This window comes from Dermacentor albipictus, unplaced genomic scaffold (genome assembly GCF_038994185.2).
Source record: "Dermacentor albipictus isolate Rhodes 1998 colony unplaced genomic scaffold, USDA_Dalb.pri_finalv2 scaffold_50, whole genome shotgun sequence".
Taxonomy (NCBI): Eukaryota; Metazoa; Arthropoda; class Arachnida; order Ixodida; family Ixodidae; genus Dermacentor; species Dermacentor albipictus.
This window is the reverse complement of record NW_027225604.1, coordinates 341,003-362,634: the sequence shown is the minus strand read 5'-3', so window position 1 is coordinate 362,634 and position 21,632 is coordinate 341,003. Positions and strand designations below refer to the sequence as shown.

Genomic DNA, 21,632 nt, shown 5'->3' with positions numbered 1-21,632 from the left:
GTCCCGACAGTCTCATATGGCACAAACACGCATTTAAAGCTGATCGTGCCACCGTCAATCGGCGTTTACTGTCGTGGCAACGATAAAGTATCAACCACGTAAATAGCCAGGCGACAACGGCCATTGATCGACGGGACGTCAGCACTCTTTTTTTTATGCGAAGCATATTACGAGAGCTCAACCCAGCTCCTCAGGCGCGGCGGCGTCGCCATGAAATCACGTGACACCGTGACGTCACGACAGAGGAGAAGTGGCTTTGGCTCAACTCTTGCAAGACGGGCTGGGTGGGAATCGAACCCGGGTCTCCGGAGTGTGGGACGGAGACGCTACCACTGAGCCACGAGTACGATGCTTCAAAGCGGTACAAAAGCGCCTCTAGTGAATGCGGTGTTGCCTTAGAAACGAGCTGTTTCTAAGGCGTGCGTCTCTTGCTCAGGCGCACATTTCGTTGCCGCGCCGAACGCTGCTTTGCTCGACGCTCACCGCGTACAATGCGGGGCGCGTAGTCGCTGCCCTGTAGCCCATTGTCTTACACCCCTTGGCGGGTCGACGGGAACGCTGTCGCGTTCCACTCTTGAAGGCGAAGAAGTAATGCATGAGTTGTTTCTTCGTCTAGCCGAACCAAATATAGCCAAGCAACAGCAGTTCACCAGGCTAAACAGTGGTTCAACAACTAAAATAAAGGCTAGTATGCTTCGCATCCTGGGCTTAACCTTACCTAAGCCACAGCCATTTTTTTTTTCCGTGACGACCAATCTTTCTACCTATGAATGGAAACTCATCAGTGCCAGGTGACTCGACACATCCGAGGGAAGGCCTGTGGCCATGAAGGAGAAATAGGAAGGTTGAATGAAAGAGCCAGTGATGTAAACAAAAAATAAAAAAATAAAAATAAAGGTTGAATGAAAAATAAAACAAACAAGTGAACAAACAACAACAAGAAGAACAAATAGAACGGAGATGAAAAAAAAAAAACGAAACGAAATCCACAGGTTATCCACGGGGAAGAGCTTACGCAGCAGAGCGTAAAGACGGGGCGAGACGCAATATAAAAGTAGCGGCAGTCGACAAACAGACGATAGGGAAAGGAATGGCAGATGACAAATTGCCGAAGCCGCGCGAGAGGTGTGGTCCGAAGGGAAAGCGAAGGAGGTAAACACGGTTCGGCTTTCATTCCGTGCTCTCGCGTGGCCAATCAATAAAGACTCCCACAGAAGGGGCAGTGCTCTCATGAATTCTCGAGCAACACTGGCGCTGAAGAATGGCAGAACGCATTTTCGCACGTTTTGCTTGGCGAACCTCAAGCAGTGATATCTCACAGGGGCGTACTTTCACTGTCAGTGCACACCACCTTTCCGACTACCTTGCCAGGGACGCAAGGTGTTCGCCGTCGTAAGGAAAGCTAGCGACCTTGCGACTATGAGCAAATCAGTGCGCTAGTGTGTTATATATATATATATATGTATATATATATATATATATATATATATATATATATATATATATATATATATATTTATATGTATATATATATATATATATATATATTTATATGTATATATATATATATATATGTATACATATATGTATACATATACATATATATATATATACATATATATACATATATATACATATATGTATATATATACATATATATATATATATATATATATAAATATATATATATATATATATATATATATATATATATATATATATATATATATATATATATATATATATATATATATATATATGTAGTTGGGGACCATGGATCGTCTGCAATTGTTCTTCACCGTTCCTACAGAATAAATTAAACTATCGCATCCTTAACTGAAGCTGCGTATTGGAGGATAAGCGCTTTATAGATGATTAGTTTTGGAGATTGTGGCGCACGTGAAAAATTTCGTCGGAGGTAACCTGACGGTGTGTCAGCATTGCTTATTACATGTGCAATGCGTGTGCTCCAGGTAAGGTCAGTTGAGACTTGAACAACGAGGTATTTGTAGCATGGAACACCAACGAGTGCGATGTTATCGATGTAACAGGCCGGTAGAATGCTATTACATCTGTATACTCGCATGGACTTGCATTTGCTTTTGTTTAATTCCACGCGCCATGTTTGGCACCATGCACCGATAGCCCCAAGTTCAGATTGTAAAGTGGATAGGTCATGGTTAATTACTAGGCACTTATGGAAATATTACGCACTCGTCAGCAAAGAGATGAATATGAGATGTGATACAAAAATAAATATGGGGTTTCACGTTCCAATATCACGATCTGATTCTGGGGTACGTGGTAGTGCGGAACTACGGAATAATTTGGACCACTTGGGTTTCCTTTAAAGCACACTTTAATTAAGCACACGAGTGTTCTCGAATTTCGCCCCCATAGAAATGCGACCACCATGGTCGGGATTTGATTCGACGACCTCGTGCTTAGCAGCCCAACACCATATCTACTAAGCAACTATGGCAGGTAGATGTGATACAAAAAAGGCAAATCATTATTAGAATTAGGAATAGTAGTGGTCCAAGGGCAGAGCCTTGCGGTACGCATGAGAAAACCAGGCTAGACAAGAGAGTCGGCACTGTTAGCAGGAACGAAGTGAGAACGACTGGGCAGGAGCCAAGTAAGTAATTGAGGATCAAGGTTAAGCTTCTGTAATTTATACATTAGCAGATTATGACGCAGTTTATCAGACGTTTAGGAAAAGCTAGAAATATAGAAGCAGCAAGAGAAGGACGATCAAGAATGTCATGTTGATGATTTATAAACGAGATTAGCTGTGTTTTGCTTGAATGAGTTTTACGAAGGCCACGTTGCGCGTGCGTGATGAAGGAATCAAATTCGAGAAAGTTAGCAAGATTAGAAGATAAGTTATGCTCAAAAAGTTCGCATGGGCTACTAGTGAGCAAAATGGGACGATAGTTAAGTGGGAAGTGCCTACTACTTGCTTAATGAAGCGGAATCAACTTTTCTATTTTTCATACCGCAGGGATAGAGCCCGTGCCAGGTGACTGTTGAAAAAATCTGATTAGTATAATGGAACTATACTCGCTCATGCTTTTGAAAAAACTTCGGGCTGACCGCGTCGCCACCAGGTAAAGAAGAAAGTTTCAATTTATTAATTAGGTGTTCCACGCCACATGGGTTTACTACAATCCGACACATTGAAATGGAATAATGACGCTGTATGGGCGGTGGCGAAACACTTGCCACTGATAAAAAAAAATCTAAAGAAAAACATCCTTAAGGATAAAAGAGCCCTGTTTAGAGGGTGTAATGCATCCCGCGTTATCCACAAAGCTTGTAGGATTATCGTGTTTTGGATATATGACACGTCAAAACTCCTTAGTTTCGGCTGCGAGCATACATGGGAGAGTGCTTTCCAAATAGTGCTTTGCGCAACGGAGTGCAGATACAAATTCATCAGAGAGAAGTTTATGCGCATTCCAATAATAGTCACAAAGACAACGTTTGGCTGATCTGTAGACATGTTTCTTTCTTTTTTTGAAAAAGCGTTTTATGTGGTTGTTGTGCCATGGCGCCAGTTTGTTCGAAATTATAGAGCGAATAGGTACGTAATTATCAAGAAATGCTTTAGCGTCATTCATCGATCAGAAACGTGTCGGGAAACCAACACAATTTTATGTTGATCGCGTTAATATTTGCACGTTTGAGATGACGAACAGTTTTGCGTTCGTTTTTGCCTTTAGGTCGCGATAATTTATTTTCAAACGTTAAAATGGAATGATCACTCAAACCCGGCAGTAAAGCTATATTGGAAGCAAGATCGGGATGAGTCGTGAGTTTTAGATTGAGGGTATTGGCGGCAGAATGTGTTGGCCTGATGGGTTCTCCAACAAGTTGTGAAAAGGAAAAAAAGATAGTACACATACCAAGAAACTATTTTGCAAGCGTGTACGGATGAGTAATTTCGTGTGGATCGCTGCCCCATGAGAGATTAGGGATATTAAAGTTACCGAGGAGAAACAAAGGTAGTGTGGGATAACGCGGCAAAACCATGTTAGTGACATCATGTAGCTCATTTACAAAGCTATCAAAAAATGTGGGTGGGCGATAACAAGCTCCGATAATTATTTTATTTTAGCCTCAACCAGAGCCTAATCAGCCTCACGTTCACTACAAACTTGAACTTGCTGAGACAACAATGTGTCAGATATTCCAACGAGAACACCACCGCATTCATGCGTGGCGCAGTCACAAGGAAAGAAATAGTTTTCCAAGAACAGTTCAATGTCATTTATTAGTGGGTGCAGCCATATTTCAGTGAGCATTATTATGTCAGCATTACAGGTATCAATAGGTGAACGTTTGTTCTTAATGTTCTGCATATTACAAAAGAAGAGATGAAGCGGAGGAATATCACACTCACCAGCGCTCTCGGTTTCCTCTTCATTTGCACATGGCGTATTACTGGCATGGCGGTTATGTGACACCTCATTTTGCTCGTGCTCTACTACATTGTCATTATTAGCACCGTACTCGTACTCTGTTTTGTTAACCTTGTAACGCTGTTCTTCTTGTAACGGAGCTGAAATATCTGCGCTCCATGTAGCTATGTATCGAATTCAATTCATTTCATCCCAATGATATGCATGGCGGGTGAGAAATCCTCACTGAAAATGATACCTTCGTGTTTAAGCTTACTATACCTGAAAAATACTGTTTCTTTCACTTCGTCATTTAAATATTTAACCATGATAAAACCGCTTTTATTAAGTTCAAAGAACCCTAAGCGATGATCACGTTCCACTACCTTATCTAATGGGCTTTCGAGCACGCCAGCAAGGGTGTCAATTACGGGTACCTCACAATCTGTCCACATGTTACGTACGAATCTGGCAAGTTTCGGAAAAGTACGTTTTGGCACCGTGAGCTGTCCTCTAATTCATTGACCCAAACATTCAGTGAGTTGTTCTGAGTGGTCAGACAGAGCACTGAGTACATCGCCTTGCTCTTAACACTATCCAGCAATTGAGTTTTGTCTTCGAGGGTGTGCAGCCATTTTCTCAATAGAAACTACGTTTGCTTCAATATTTTCTTGACGAGTCTTGATGGATTCCACGTCCGCAAAAGGTCAGTTTGGTTTATTGCCCACTGCACTGCGCGCGTTTGGAAATCTTTGAGCAAGTGAAAGAGGACGGTCATCTGCGCAGTTGGATAATCAGGAAGCATATCAAGTTCTAACGATGGACACTGTCTAGTACCATGTCTGGTTGTTTTTGATGTCATCACAGGCTAAGAGAAAAAAAAAGAAAAATTCCTCGTGGAACGTCAAACTCTTGCCTTTGATAGGAGTCGTTGACAAATTCGACTTCGCCTTGCCATCTTCTAGCCGCCTGGTTAGCTCAGATGGTAAAGCGGCTGCCCCAGAAAGCCGATGGGCCTGGGCTAGAGTCATGGAACAGGACAAATTTTTCTTCAACTGCGAGGCTTTTCTTTCGAGGAACCCGCATAGCTTTTTTTTTGTAACAACTTCGTCATTTAAATATTTAACCATGACATTTAACCATGAAACATCCATGGTGGATGCCTCATTTCCCCTAATTAATTACTTCTCTCCACCTTGTGGGTTTCCGCAGCACTATTACGTCATACAGCAAATAATAATCTTAGCCATCATACGCAAAGCGAAGTGCTCCAATAAGGTGCGGAAGTCAACATTATATCTCGCGTCATTTGGAGAAGCACCTTTTTAAGATGTCATTCCAGCGAACGAACATTTAGAGAGAGTTATCTTGAAGCAGACATGAAGGTCCTTTCCTGCATACAATGTTTATTACCCTTCATTCAAGCAAGCGTACTTCAGTATAAATGTGTTTATGCCTCCGCTTTCATTCATAATGCGATTGTCTCCATTTTTTTTTGTTTAGCTCACGCTGCAATTTGTGAATTACTGACCATCAGGCAATAATTCACGGCCAGCCTGCCAGTGTAGAATACGAGTCTGTCAACTGCAGCACACACTACACGCATCGTTTCCTCCAATGAAACATATAATGCAAGTAGCAGTGACTACAGTTGCTCGTGTTCCCAATGTACAGCTGGCGCCAAAAGTTTTATCAACCGTGGTATATGAGCGAACGTTCAATTTACGAGTAGTCTATGACCATAGCCAGTAAAAGCGCCCAACACAATACACAGTTGTTCGCATATGCTATATTACAAGCTGGAAATTATAATACCAGGTTACTCACCCAAGATCAGTAAATATGCAACATCTACTAAGATCCTGCGGTCTATAAACTCTTGACGCAAACTGTACGCCATCACACGCAACAAGCTATTTGTAAGCAGGTCCGTTTGAGAAGCTGCTTCTGACAAAAGTGTAGCTGCATGAACTAGCTAAATTGTTATTTGACTTCATTGATAGACTAACTGATTCACTGACTGACATTAGTGAAATAAATGCCGAAATCAACTGTTCGGGCAGCAACCAGCTGCCGGGCAATCAAACAAAAATAGTGTAAGTTGAAATCAACTCGTTTCCGCGATAAAAATGTAAACAATACAATGTGTTCAACAGAAATTCTTCAACTTGACACGCTGGTCGCGATACGTTCACCGTAATGCACCGCCAGCTCTTCCACGAATAAAATCAAACATCGCTCTATGAGGCAAGCTTAATGACTGTCGCACAAAAAACACCACAGCAGTGAACTATGGAGATATAACCCGATGCAGGTAGCCAGTGAACCACGCAACATGGTTATTTGGCGCTTCTAAAGCAAAGCTTTTTTAAATAATGTTTAAAGAAGTACATGAAAGCAGAACTATAAAGGTGTTTTCCATTTTAATAATAATAATAATAATAATAATAATAATAATAATAATAATAATAATAATAATAATAATAATAATAATAATAATAATAATAATAATAATAATAATAATAATAATAATAATAATAAGTTGTAGCAACCACAGCGTTGTACCATGCACGTTCCCGCCAGTTCAGTTCATCTTTCCATGCTCTCGAATCATCCATAAGCAACGTTCTGTATCTTACCAGCTAAAACGTAGCTGAATGCAGACTTCCGGGCACAAGAGAAATACATTACTGTCGGTAATCGTACTTTACGAAAGACTAGGTCAGGTTAGGGAATGCTAACTGCCTAGACCGTGAATGAGGCTTGTCTTTTCTTCTTTGTTTTTTTGTGTGGAGCCACATTAGTTACTGAATTAAGAAAGCTTTGTGGTAATAAGTTCCCCTAGGCGTCTTAGGGAGTCTGCAAAAGCCACAGAGTTCGCGAAGCGTAGGTGGCGCTTTCTGTTCCAGGATAAGAGTGCTGCAACGACTAATTACGCCCAACGTTCTGTCTCGGGAACGGCGCCTTGTGCATGCAGCTTGAACAACCTTTATGCGCAGAAACAAAAAAAGCAAAAGTTCTACGTCTGTCTTGGCATACACGGGTGAGTCAGCGACGTCTAAATTTACACTCTGTGAGCTCGTGAACTTGTTATACGCAGTTAATTAAAGATGGCGAAGATCAACACGTTCATTTTGCCAAACCCTTGAAATCCTAATGCGAAGCCTCCATTTGCCGTTAATTAAGTCAAAGTGGGGTTCGTGTAAATCCCATCAATTGCTGAGATCGCGTGTAACACAATACGCCCGTTTAGTGACGTTACGTAGGTCGCGAGTCAAACATCTCTACCATGAAATCCCCTTGCTGGTGATACGGTTCCCTGCCCCCCGCCACGTCAAAATAAATCAGACTTTGCCTGATTTGACCATCCAGCTTCCTTGAGGCCCTGATACTGGGAATCAAGCAACCACGGCCAACGTAATTTCTTTCTTTTAGAAGAAGAAGAAAAAAGAACCAACATTTCCGCACCTATTCGCAAATCTTTGAGCTCGTTAACTTTGCTTGCCTTTCGGGGGCCGGCTTCGCTGATAACTTGTCCGACATGATGATTCGCTGAAACTGGCTTTTACGAACAGTCCTAGCGTAAGAACGTTCTGTGAATACGAGCCCTCTTCACCACGTTCTGGCTCGGCTCGTATAATTTTTTGAAAGCTTGCTCCTTGATTTCTAAGGCCAAAAAGTTTTTTTTTTTTCAATTTTTGCAATTGCATCGACTTGTCTCGTTCATTTCTTCATTCTCGTTGCCAATGAAATATAAGAGGGACACAAACTGAAGTTGCTGATACCCCTCTTTTCACATTGCGCCCCGTTTACGTTGCACTGGTAACACCAATCAAGAATCTAGCGACACAGCTACTCTATCTAGCAGCATTCGTATTTTACTCACATCCCGTTTTAATAGAAACTGAAAAGTGCCGTGTATTAGCTACATAGTTAACAGTATCTCATCGAGTGCTGTTCCATCGTCTTTCTGAGCTTGGCCTCATGGAAGCAGGCATATTATTGTAGCTCTGTGTGTGAGTGTGTGTGCTTGTGCGCGTAAATGGCGAGTCCGTTGGTGATACTGCCGTGCATTTCAGAAGCTGAAAGCAAGAAACTTACCAAGAGCCAATCTGTTCCAGAATCTCCGGACTAATCCATCACCTGAAAGTAGAGGAAGAGTTATCATTTAATTAATGAGACCTTGTTGCGTCATGAGCGTGCAACTATACTGAAAGGCAATATATTTACGCGCCTGTGTTAGGCCTTGAAACTTAAACTTAGCCTGTCATTAACATTTTCTGCCATATAGCGCATTGTTTTTAGCGGTACACTAGTGCGCCACCACTGAACAGAGTGGCGAAGAATGTTTGAAAAATTTGCAAGAAGAGGTCATGTTTATCCACGACATGCCCCTCCGCCCCCCCCCCCCTCCCCCGCCAACCTCCTGGAGAAAGAAAGCAGAACTATACCAGTATACACATAGCTCATTGCACATACTTTTGATCTCCTCAAACTCAACACTACCGGACATTTCTAACACAAGAAGCACCACAAGTGTGACAGGTACCTCCCTGGCCCGACGGTCAGACGGATCGGCACACTTTTGGCCCAGTAACGCTCAAGTATACGCAAGAGTCATAACCACGAAAGAGCGCAAGGTGATGGGTGGCTGCAATTTCGCGCGAACTGTGGTCGATACTAGGAAACGTTGATAAAGTAATTGCACAAATTCATACGAGGAACTGAAATGCAGTAATAAACAAGAGCGAGAGCATCAAATGAAAACTGAAGGCCGTGGGAAAAGATTGAGATGAAAAGGCCGCGTCCCACGCCAACGTTTTTCTCTTCAAGAAGCGGGGGAAGAGACGATGGATTGTTGAAGGCTTAGCGAACCATGCCCTTAGCAGGAACAAGACGAGCGTGGGCGTCTAGTGCGAACCTTACAACAAACACGTGGTATATATAGGATTTGGAAAACAGCTTGGGCTCTCTATTTACCCCGTCAAGTAAACCACTGCAGCACCTCGGCGTTGGAGATTGCACAGCTCTCACTGGCGCTTCGAAAGGCGATTTAGCTCCTAATGTTATATAGATTATTTTAGCAAAAATGTGCACCAAGAACGCTCATCACTAACGTGACACACTCCTCTTCAATTCACTTGAAAAGACACGAAGGCAGCGTACAATGAAGCAAAAAAAAAAGCGAAGGAGAAAGCGAAGGGGGAACTGGTACCTTTCATGGAAATACGCAAATGATAATGCAAAGGGAGATGAAAGCATACGAAAAAAAAAACTTGGCGAAAATTTTAATTAAAACCACATTTTCGCATTACTCGTGCCATGCTCCACTAATTGAACTAACATCACGGCAATTCTTCCATTTACTTACTCGCGTGTTAATGAACCCAAGGAAAATTAGAAAAATGGCCACCGCGTTTGCACAATCGCTTGAGCATGGCACGCTTAATGGAAAAGATGTGAAGTTGGGTTCCCACCTTCCCTAAGTTCTTTATTTTCCATCCTTTACTTGACTGTTCTTGCGTTTCAATTAAGACCAAGCAGTTAATTTGCTCTCTGCTTTCATGAGCTTCGTCGTCTTAATGAAGTTGTCAGTGAGTTTTGGAGGACTGTCGTATAACGTAACTCGTCGAGACCTTCCGTTCCCCATTTTTAAAGTGAGCAGCGCCGCAGTCGTCTTGTAGCTCCACTGCGAATTCACTGAATCCATTATGCGCTTTCGCCCTAGGCTAAATTGACTGAACACACTTTTCTAAATTGGAAACAGGTACCTTTTGATTATGTAATGCGTAGAAACATAACCTGGAAATCTTCTAAAAGCAACCGTTTTCATTTGAAACTAGCTGGAGTGGAAAGAAGCGTATTTTTGGTAGAAGTTTTGGCTGAACTATCCTCAGATAACGTCCATTGAAAAAGCAAAGGAGTAAGCACATATGATTATCTTCACGTTTTTGTGCGGTCAATATCTTGTTTAAAAGTATCTAGTGTGGTTCGGTGCCAAACTGACGTTATTTCATTTTTTGTCAGATAGGATTACCTGAAGCGGAAAATTTTAGGTAAATCATGTTGAATGTAATGTAAAGTCTGAGAGGAAAACTATATATGACAACTGAACAGTGTCATCTACTAATGTCGCCAGCTACTGGTCTGGTCTAAAAGAACATCCACAAATGTCTTAATCCTTTCTCGACCCTACTTATTAATCAATGCAAGAAGCAACAATATTCAAGCGATATGTTGACTGACGGTTGAAAGCATCCATGACAGATATCAGCAGTTTCCCCCGTAGGCGATGCATTGAAAGCTATAGCTAAGTTTTGTATTGCCGCTCGAATACCCCACGTGTAGGATGTCCCATCAATACACAGAGGCGGGAATCACTGTTCGTAGGCGCGTTGTTGCTCGGGACTCCGGACTATATGCGGCCTCGCTGTTACGACGACAGAAGAGAAGTGAAATTCGATATGGGGAACGGCAACTTGTATATGTGCTTTTCTTTTTTTTCTTTTTTTTTTACCCTCGCGATGGTGACGGGGCCGCCACCTCGAGAAGCCGAGAAAAGCTAGACACGCATGACGTCTCGACGGCAGCGTCACGGCGGGAGAGCGGAAGGAAAGGAAACTAGATACGCAATCGCTTGGAACGCCGACAAAGAAAGGTGGGGGGGGGGGGGGTTGCAAACGCAGAGATGGCCGGCGCGGGTCGGCCTTTTGGGCTAACATTATAACAACCTTCGCCCGGACATCTTCCTGGCCCGCGGCAAGGAGCGGAGTCTTCTTGGATGTCTGCGGTCCTTTCGATAACCACCCGTAGGCCTTCACTGACACACGCCACGCCAAGATCACCACATACGAGCCAGCTCGTCTTCATCTGGCACGGCGATGTTAGCGCGTGATGGTGCACGCTCTTATTGTCGGAGCCTTCGGCTCTTGAGACCCAACCTAGGACCTCGTGATGCGGCGGATCTGCTCACGGTCGTACCTCAATCTCTTCAACCGGTTGACCGTCAGTGGCGTGATCTCCGCATCACCACGTTGCTCACCGTTAGTGACCTACTGTTGGCGCTTCAACCTCGTTGTATGGACTTCAATGTGTCTAAAAATATTTTCATTACCTTCCTTTTCTTGTCAAATTTTAAACTTTTCTTCCTGTTCCTTGTGTTCTGACCAATCGAATAAAATCTGTTCTTAGCCATTGCCAATGCCACAATGCTGCCTGGGACCCCTTTTGTATCCCAGGTGTATAGGTCCCGGAGCCCACTACCCTGAGTCCCATCACCAGGATCGGCCCACATTTTTCGTCTATGCAGAACAACGCACGGATCCCTATCCATCAATAGCTTCGCTGTGAAATGCCGACAATTGTCATCGGCAAAAGGAAGAAAGAACTCAAAGGTACTTAGGTATTTCTACGTGGATGAATGCATTGCCACGTCTCTCCGATGACGCCTCGGCCTCGTTCGCGTACTTCCCTGGACGTCCAAGGGAGCCAGGCGCAGCTACTCACTGAGAAGTCGTAGCGCAAGTCGAAGGTTCGTCGATCAGAGCACACGACACCGAAATCGCCGCACCGACTGGCAGCGCCACGATGCGCAATATACAGACCGGACATGCAGTACACTTGCCGCTTCCGGGCAACTAAAGCTTATGCAACCGTAACCTACAGGGAAAAGCTTGCAGCGAACGCTATGCGCGAAGGCGAGCATTGTGGTTATGTCTTTTGCGTCCCACGCACGAACGGCGCCGCTGCCGCGGATGAGTTACAAATGCGTAGGGTGCCTCGATGTCCTCCTCGCCCACCGCAAGCGAGGAGGACATCGAGGCACCCTAGGATGCGAGGATGCGCGGAGGTGAGTGCCATCCGGTGGTGATTCAAGGAACCCAGCGCCAACGTGGCGCGGCCTTCCATTGATCGGAAGTGACTACGTGACTTTTTGTACCATCTCCAGGGGCGTCGCCAGATTTTGCGCTTCATGAGCCACATAATGTTTTGTCAGTAATGAGAGAGAGAAGGGAAGAAAGAAAGGCATGGAGGTTAACCAGACCGAGTCCAGTTTGCTACCCTGCACGTGGGGAGGGGAATGGGGAGTGAAAGACAGAAAGAGAAAACATAAGTCTATACCGCAGTTGCACATGTACTAAGTTAGCGGTAGGATGTCTATAGTCAGGCACTCAAGTCTGTTGCCTTCAGGAAGTGAAGAAGCGCTCGAACTGCTTTCTGGGCTAATGAACAGTGAGGCCAGGCTCCCAAAATCTCTGCTTCTGTAAATGGCCTGTTATCCAGTCTATTCAAGGCACAATGGAGAGTCTGATGTTGCTTATCAAAGCGAGAACAGTGGCACAGAAGATGACCGATGGTCTCTTCACACTTGCACTTAGCGCACATTGCGGAGTCCGCCATTCCGATACGATAGCTGTAGGAGTTGGTGAATGCTACTCCTACCCACAGCCGACACAGCAGTGTTGCGTCACGTCGTGAAAGGTTTGCTGGTAATTTAAGTTTGAGTGATGGGTCCAGGTTGTATAGACGACACTTAGAGTTCTGTGGTGCATGCCAGTAACTTAACGTGATGATACGAGCGAGACTGCGAAACTGTCTTGCAGCATGTACTTTGGATAAAAGTATAAGGAGTGTCGGTGCGCCATCCTGGGCACGTCGGGCAGCGTCATCGGCGAGGTGATTACCAACGATGCCACAATGTCCCGGCAGCCACTGAAAGATGATATCCTATCCTCGTTCAGAAGCGCAATGGCATGTTTCGTTGATTTTAGACACCAGCTGTTCATAATTGCCACGTCGTAAACCTCGCAAGCTCTGGAGGGTTGCTTTCGCATCACAAAATGTTGGCCATTTGTTGGTTTTTTTTTCAATGTCTTCGACAGCAGTGTGAAGAGCGGTCAGTTCGGAATCTGTGGTTGTCGTTACGTGTGAAGTCTTAGACTTGATGACGACCGATTGAGATGGTATAATGGCGCCCGTCGAAGTTTCCGAGAGGGAACCGTTCGTGTAAACATGGATTCGGTTAGCGTATGAACAATGCAAAAGTTCCAATGCTTGAGAGCCGCGGTGGTCAGGCTAGCTTTCTTCGCTATTCCAGGAACAGCAAGGCACACAGGAGGCTTTTTCAAGCACCACAGAGGGGGTGGAATTCTTGTTGCGGTTGAGTGCTTCAATGACAAGGAGTGCCGGTTAGCCGCAACTGATCTGGAGAACACTGCCTTGGGTCTTTTCTCAGGCAAGCGAGCAAGATGGTGGTCAGGGACTCTGGATACATGGCGAACATGCACCCGGAATGCGTCCACAGCTATATCAGTCATTATTGGGTGGTCTCTCCCAGTGGAAATTGTTGCTACGGTTGAAGCACTTCGAGGTAGCCCCAGACATGTTCGAAGGGCTTGGCCTTGAATGCTCTGTAGGACATGGATGCTACTTTTGTTAGCATTGGACAGCACTGGTGTGCTATATCGCAAGTATCCTAGGAAGAGCGTCCCGTATAGTTGAAGCATAGATGCCACGATCCATAGATACACTTAGATCCATAGATGCCATAGATTTGCTTGAATTATGGCACACCACAAACAGAGTCCTTGGTTTTGCGTCAAAATGCGCTGCGCGTCTATGCATTTGTTGCATCCGTCCACGCAAGGGCCGCGCTTGTGTGTCGATATTGACACAGCATGACGGCAGCGATGGCGTGAAAGAAAATGGTCTGAACAAACCTCACGTGTCCTTAAATTACTATTGCAATAAAGAAGCAAGCAAAAGAAGAAGAGACCCGATGAAGTTTGCCAAATGCTTGAAACTTTCCGATTCCAGCTACTCTGAAACGCTGATATTTTAGGTCTGCAAATAGTAAAGGTAGACAAGGAGGCAATCATTTATTCCTCAACCAGTAGGCGCAAAGCGTGATCATCACGGAGGCAGAAGAGGTGGACAATCGATCATACCGTAATTCGTCACCTTGCTCAGCCGTCAATGTCGACAAAAATAGCGTTTAAACGAAAGTCTACAGATGCAAACAATATGCCACCGCTCCTTCTTCGTTGAGGCAATTTCAACTATATTTGCTGCAATAAATACAGAGGAATTGCTCATAGGCGAATCCTATTTGGAATATTAAAAAGTGCACGGCGCTGGTAGCTCGGAAAAACATTGATCACGAAGATCTAAATACGGAATCAACTCGTATCTGCGGCAGCAGACAACCATGCCGTCGTGGACGGGGTATCAAACCAGACGAGAAGACCAGCGCTTCAGTGATCGATGTGGACCCGTGAATAACGTTGGCACACAGAGAGAAAAACACGCAAAAACAATATTACGTCTCACGTCAACCTCAACGGGCCTACAAAGATCAGAGGACGCCTAAGCACTTCTTATGAGTTGAGAATGCGAGAGCATCAATATCCAGTGGAAAGTCGCTGAGCGGTGCTTCAAGTTATGAGCACCTCGTGCGCAAGCGACGTTGGCAAGCGAGCGTTGAGACGCTTGGCGCATTGTCATTGGGCCTTGCCATTTTTCCTTGCTCCATGGGCCTTACCGAGGCCCAGTCAGAACGTCTTCCTTGCGCGTCTTCCTTGCGTCGACAAGGAAGACGCGCGTAACACAAGCTTGCGAGAGCGACAGCGAGGGTGACGGCGTTGCAGCGATGCACTCTCCTAGGGCACCTACATGCAGAGAGAGAGAGAAAATGATAAATGAAAGGTAGGGAGGTTAACCAGGACTGAGCCCGGTTGGCTACCCTACACTGGGGAAAGGGAAACGAGGACGGAAAGATTAAAGATACATGCAATTGCATACAGTTGCATGTAGGCTCCCCACAGTTTCCCCTCACGCAACGCCTCTCGCGCTACTGCGGCACCTGGTGTCCCCTTTCGACCATTCTGCTCCGTCGAAGCGCGCTCCCACGTGGCGTTCTGGCTCAATTGGCACGATTGCACTGAAAGGTCCGGATGCGGCAAAAAAAAAAAAGGGGGAACTGACATTTGTGTACGCCTAAACAATGTTTTTAGAAGCATTGTTTGCCACCAGAAAGGCCATGGGTAGGCGTGCATTAGCAAGAAAAAGCAAGTAAGCAAAGCTAAGCAAAAACTAAGTCACAGCCGAGCCAAACAACGCTTATGCGTTAGTACAGAATTCTCAGAATTTCTGTAGCTTTTTCTTGATCATTAAGCACCTTCGATTTCGAACACAGGTAGCTAGCCAATCCCTGATGCTTTTTTCTTCCTTTCTTTTTTGCGCTGAGCATCTCCTATTTCTTTTCAATTCTTATAACAAAGATACAATTTTCCAAACATTACTCTCCTCATGTCTTTCATATCACGAAATCGGACAGGCTTAGGCTATTACAAAGGAAAGCTTCAAATCGAATTTAGACGTCCACGGAATCAATTAAGGGTACAGTGCAGTTTATAAGCTTATTTCATATGGCGAACTCCTTTCTCTGCTTCACGCCGCGTCGATAAAAGCAGTGCTTATAAGAGAGCTAGGTTGTGCTTTACTACGAAGAAATTCGAATGCCGAGATTGGATATACTGACGCAATAACCAGATAAAAGACGCCTTTTATTCAAAGGTTGCGGGCCCACCTCTGTATGCGAAATCAACGTTTTCCTGCCTTTTCAGCGTACTGCGTGTTCGCATACGTGCGTGTGCGTTTCGTGGGCATTCAAATCGGTTGCACTCGTTTGAATTCGCCGGTGACGCTCTAAGCGCAAGAAACATACCAAACCGAGCTACGAAGGCCCGAGTCGAGTTTGAGCAAAAACTGCATTAGAGCTCTGTAAAAGGACTGCGTATAAAGGCAGTTAAGCAACTCTAGGTCGAAATTATCTTGTACACCAAAGGATTTTCACTCTCTGAAATGTACAAATGCAACACACGATATCTATACAAGAAAGGACATGTTGAATGTAGTGCAAACAGTCATCTGTTGCCATTCATAGGTTCAAACGTACGATTCCAAATGTAGTACGTGCATGCCTACGCTTCCACACGAATTGATCAGTCTTCCATTTCAGTGCTTTAGACAGCCAAGATAATATTTGTTGCAACTTTGTGTTCTGCTTGATTTACCGTAAACCTATTTCATCGGCTGTACGGACCACTGATGGTGTTGATATGAGGTACGTCGATTTTATTTTTATTTTCTCTGCGCACTCCCATTATTAGGCAGTTTCCCGTTATTCTGCGTTTTGCGAAATATGTCATAGTTGCTATGATTTATGCCCGCATAAGTTAAGCCAAAAACAACCTGGTGTTGAGTTTTAGTGCAGTGACAAGCATTTTACGCCAACAGACTTTATGGTATACACAAGAGGCAAATAATTAAAAAAAAAACGCCTGCATTTGTTTGCCACTTCCGTCTCGTTTGCAGTGTTACACAAACATAAGCAATAAAAACGAACTAGTCTAGGCAGTAACTAAAACCAAGTTCAAACTGTAACACGCGAGGAAAGAAACCGCACGGTAGATGCAAACACAAATTTTTGAATCAGTTGGAGCCAGAGACTGAGAACCGAGTGGCGAAAATGCGCAAGTATGTTCAAATAAAAAAAAACAGCTCGCTATAAATTAAGCAAAAGGGGGGGGGGAGGGAGGAAGACATGCTGAGAAGTGTCTGCCATACTGCTTGGAAACCAGCTTGTGTGCTAGCGCCAACATATGAATGCTTGCAAAAAAATGTTTGGTTATTTGTGGTTATTTGCGGGCGTCTTTCCAATCTTGCATCCGTGTTATTATATTTTCTCGAGTGCAAGTTGGATTTTTGTCGCTATCTCCTCATTGTCAAAGGCGATTTCAATACTAACCTGCTTTTTTTTAGAACGGACCAAAGAGACGTTTTTGGATATATTCATTTCCTTTGGCTATGAAAATGTCGTCAATGTCCCAACAAGGGCGACGAATGATTCTGAAAGCCTAGTTGACTTGTGCTTCACGACGCGAACAACTCACTTAGAATCGGGTGTCCTCATAACTGACGTAGGTTATCACATTGGCCACATTCTTATTCTTTACACGTGAGGCTAAAACACGCGCGCAGCCCCAAAGTGACATGCGCCTAACACACATGCTGATAAACAAGAACACAACTACTTATTTTCAAGCGTTAGTCAGCAAAATTGAATGGCCCCGGATATACACACTGACGGATCCTGTTAAGGTGTACAGCCTTTTTGTTAGCATAATTAAATACCTTTATTACAAGGCATTTCCTCTTAGAGCAACAAAAAGAAGCACTCACAAGAAACCGTGGCTTGATACTGTGCTCTTACACCAAATTAAGGAACGAGATAGGCTTTTCACTACGTTTACAAAGACAAGGAAATCAGAACACTTAACAGAATTCAAGAAGGTCAGGAATAAGTTAATCCGCGGTATCAAGTTGGCACTTGAGAGCTGATCAAAAAAAAGTTTGGAAAATATCGAATAACCTGCTTCCGTACACGGAACAGAGCTCTCTACTTGAGGTCATTGATAAAGGCTTATCAATCACTTCACAGGATAACTTTAATCAACATTTGCTAAATTACGGTGCACCAGATGCCTTCGATATTGATAGCCGAAATTATAGGTCATAAATTCCGTATAGTATGAGTAGGTCACTATTTCTTAAATTAAATTATGGGGTTTTACGTTCCAAATCCACTTTCCGATTATGAGGCACGCCGTAGGGGCAGACTCCGGAAATTTGAAAGTGCGCCCTGCAGAAGCAACTCTGCTCCTCTTTTCAAGAAGAGTAGCATATTAACAATGAAAAATCTTATTGGAAAAAGAAACAGCCAGTTCAATATTTCAAGTTATCAGAGCCTTTTTTTCAGAAAATACCTTTCTAAAGAACACAAATATAAGGCGAGGCACATAACTTGCAACAAGGGCAAGATACGGACAACTTACGGTATGTAAAATCAATCATTCAGAGTTGCAGATTTTTAAATCATAATCCTGCCAAAGACACTATTGTAAGCGGATCACCATCTCTAGGAATCTGTAAAAAAAAAGTGAACATGTATTTCTTGTCCCTTCATAAATGATTGTTTACTTTGAAACTGCAAATGGCATTCAACATTTCTTTCATGCATTACGTGCATTTTCCATTTACAGTGTATTTATTGGCCTGATGTAGTTTGCTTATCGTGTGTGCTTGAATGTTTTGTGTACTGGGAAAAGGGGACGGACACTTAGGCATTCGTGTCTTTTCTCAGCCTCTTATACAGAGCTTCTTTGTATTTTCAGTCAAATGAACATTCATTCATTCATTCATTCATTCATTCATTCATTCATTCATTCATTCATTCATTCATTCATTCAAATACACTCCCGTAGTCAGGCTAGAACTGCAGAGAAGCTAAAACCAAGTGCCAGCACATTTAAGCAAAGTAATCCTGTTATTCCTGTATACTTTTCACCCGTAACATGTCCCAACTGCATGCTACTTCCATGATATAAGGCATGACATTGATCACACAGGTCTGTTCATTCCGCGCTACATTATAGCTGAGCTCCTGGACGAGGACGTTTCTGCAGGAGCTCCTTCTCTCTGAATATTTCAGCAGAGCCTTCTCTGACTGCATCCCCATGGAACTTCAGACCAAAGCACCCCTGTAGCGCAAATAGCACAACGACGTAGAAGAAAAACAGAGACACACACAGGCACTAACTTCCAACAACAATTTATTTCCGGGACGGACATCACTTTTGTATTCTCACTTTTTCTCTCATTTTTTTTTGTCTTTCACAAGCAAGTGTTTACTGATAAGGAAACAGGCTCATGATTGCTAAAAGACTTGCAAACTAGGCAAAAACTATGCTTGACACATGCACAGGAATTCCGACTCTTTCTTCGATAGTGGCAGGGACTGGTTTACTAACGCAAGCATAGCAAAATTCTTCAATGCAAGCACTTTCAAAGATAAGACGAGTTAAGTTGCATTTGCTTTTCCCGATAGTAACAATCTTCAAAGCGCGGAATGCATCTGCACTTTTGACAACGAATTGTGAGAAAGCTTTATTGTTAACTTTAACTTTGGTAAGTATTCTTAACTTTACTGGAGTGCTCACTAAGCCTATTAATAATCCATCTGCCGGTTTGTCCGATATAACGTTCCGTAGGGCAATAAAATTCTATAAAGAACACAGGTCCTACCTTTAACGCTCCCTTTTGTGTGCCGCTTTTCGCATGCATCGTTTATTGTACCACATGGCCATATTTTCGCACACACGCTGATAAGCTTGTCTGGAGCTGAGAATACCACGTCAACCTTTCCGTGTAGTACTATCTTCTTCAGGTTATGCGATAGATGGTGGATGTATGAAATAACTGCTAAATTTTGCTTTTTAACCGAGTGCGCTAGCTGACGTCGAGAAACCAGCCTCTCTTGACTGCGTTGTCCTGAGCAGTGCTTCAGCAATTGACACAACAAAATTGTTTGGAAACCCAGCCTCACTCAACCGCGCTAACTGGGTTTGAAAACTGAAAGGCATTAAATTTGGTGGAGCTAAAACAAAAAAAAAAACAAAAAGAAAATCTCCCTGTATAACGTGGTGAGGTATCCGACAGAACATCGGCAAGTAATGACTAATGATTTTCAGGGTGAGATAGCTCCTGAAACATGTTACCATACACTAGTTGCCAAAACATGCATCAATTAGTGTAGGGGAACTGTTTGTTATTCTGGCAGCTGATTCGATCGCGTACTCAATTTCAAGCCTGAATAATATGCCAATAATATCTTATGAAACTATTTGTCCACTCAGCATGTTTACATTTACGTCGGAAATGAGGACGGCTTTCAGTTCAGGAGCGCAGATTTTTGGGCTAGTATGTTCGTTGCATCAATTGAAGTCATAGCACTGGATCTTGACACGGACAGGATGTCCGCGTCAAGAACCAGTGATATGACTTCAATTGAGGTTTTCAGTTCCTTCTAGGACGCAAAGTTGATGAAAAATCGCTCGACGAACCCAACCAAGAACAACGTAAACCGCACAGCGGGAGACAGATGGGTAATGTCAGCATATGTATATTGGTCGCACGATTTTATAATGACCAAATGCAATTGTATACAATCTATATACGTTATAACTGGCAGGTTTTCTTTGGCAGGCGCACTTCAAACGGGAACATGAACGGCGGCGGAAAGGATAGGGGCCACTTGCGCCATCGCAGAAAAAGCCGACATCAAAGAATGAAACGATTGGAACAAAACTCAATTTTTGTGAAAGCCTGTAATATAATCGATCAGAAAATGAAAGAGAAGAAAAACAAAGAAGCGCTGTTCAATCTTATTCTACACCAAATTTGATTGCATAGTTTCTTTTTTATCCCATTCTGTTGAAATGTATCCATTCTCTACAGAAGCGCTTGCCTATCTACAGGCTATCGAGTTTCCTTCTGTTAATTCTATTTCTGTTTCCTGCTCATCCCAGAACGATATGATTGAATCTTGCTACCTATGTATGCATGTTGAACTTTCACAGAGCTGTGCGAAGGAGTGCGATACATTAAAGAAAAAAGTGAGAGGGCGTTTTATGTTACAGTTCTGAAGGAAAATTGGCAATCGCATTTCGACGCAATGAAATCAAGTGATGCTGTTATGGTGGTGCTTGGGTTTTCATTCAATTTTTTGTTTTAGTTTCTATACCACCCTCGTACACGGTGATAAAAGCGGCGCTGAAGAGAGCTCCGCATTGGTGCGCTCCACAGTGGCTGAACGAGAACGAAATTTAATACATATGACGTACGAATTTGAGAAAGAAAGCGTTCTTATATTTCGACGCTTTTATTCCTTAACCAGGAGAACACTTGCTTGAAAGCGCACGATTGCTAGGTTTGTGAGTAGCGCTTCCTTTTTTCCAAGTACCCACCATTGGGAAAGAGGACAAATAGGCTAAGCGAGGAAAGAACAAAACCCGTTTTAGTGAAATGTACGAGACATCCCAGTATGTCTGCATCTATAAAAAATGCAATTTTACAGCAGTGACTGGAATCTACAAAAAAAGAACGCCCACAATGCTGATGAAAAATTCCGTCGTTTTAGCCCTCTGCTTCTCCATTTGCGAGTGTAAATGTGGACAATTTATTTTCCAAGCTTAGGAACTCGTGTTCACTTTGCCTTTACCGGCATCACGTGTGTCATACAGTAAGTGAACTGTTAAAGGGAGCTCACAGTTGGATTTCTAACAATAATGATCCCTGTGATATGACGGCAAGGCCCAGAGACACTTTATC

The 21,632-nt window shown here is 43.4% G+C and overlaps 1 protein-coding gene across 1 annotated transcript in view; it reads right to left on the bottom strand.

Annotated features, from left to right (window-relative positions):
- The window catches only part of LOC139052987 (rap guanine nucleotide exchange factor 4-like), a gene marked incomplete at its 3' end in the record, with an annotated part of 571,300 nt that overhangs the window by 421,836 nt on the left and 127,832 nt on the right, over positions 1 to 21,632 (bottom strand). The window contains exon 3 of the mRNA XM_070530122.1: positions 8,505 to 8,546. The remainder of the gene's footprint in view (positions 1 to 8,504; positions 8,547 to 21,632) is intronic.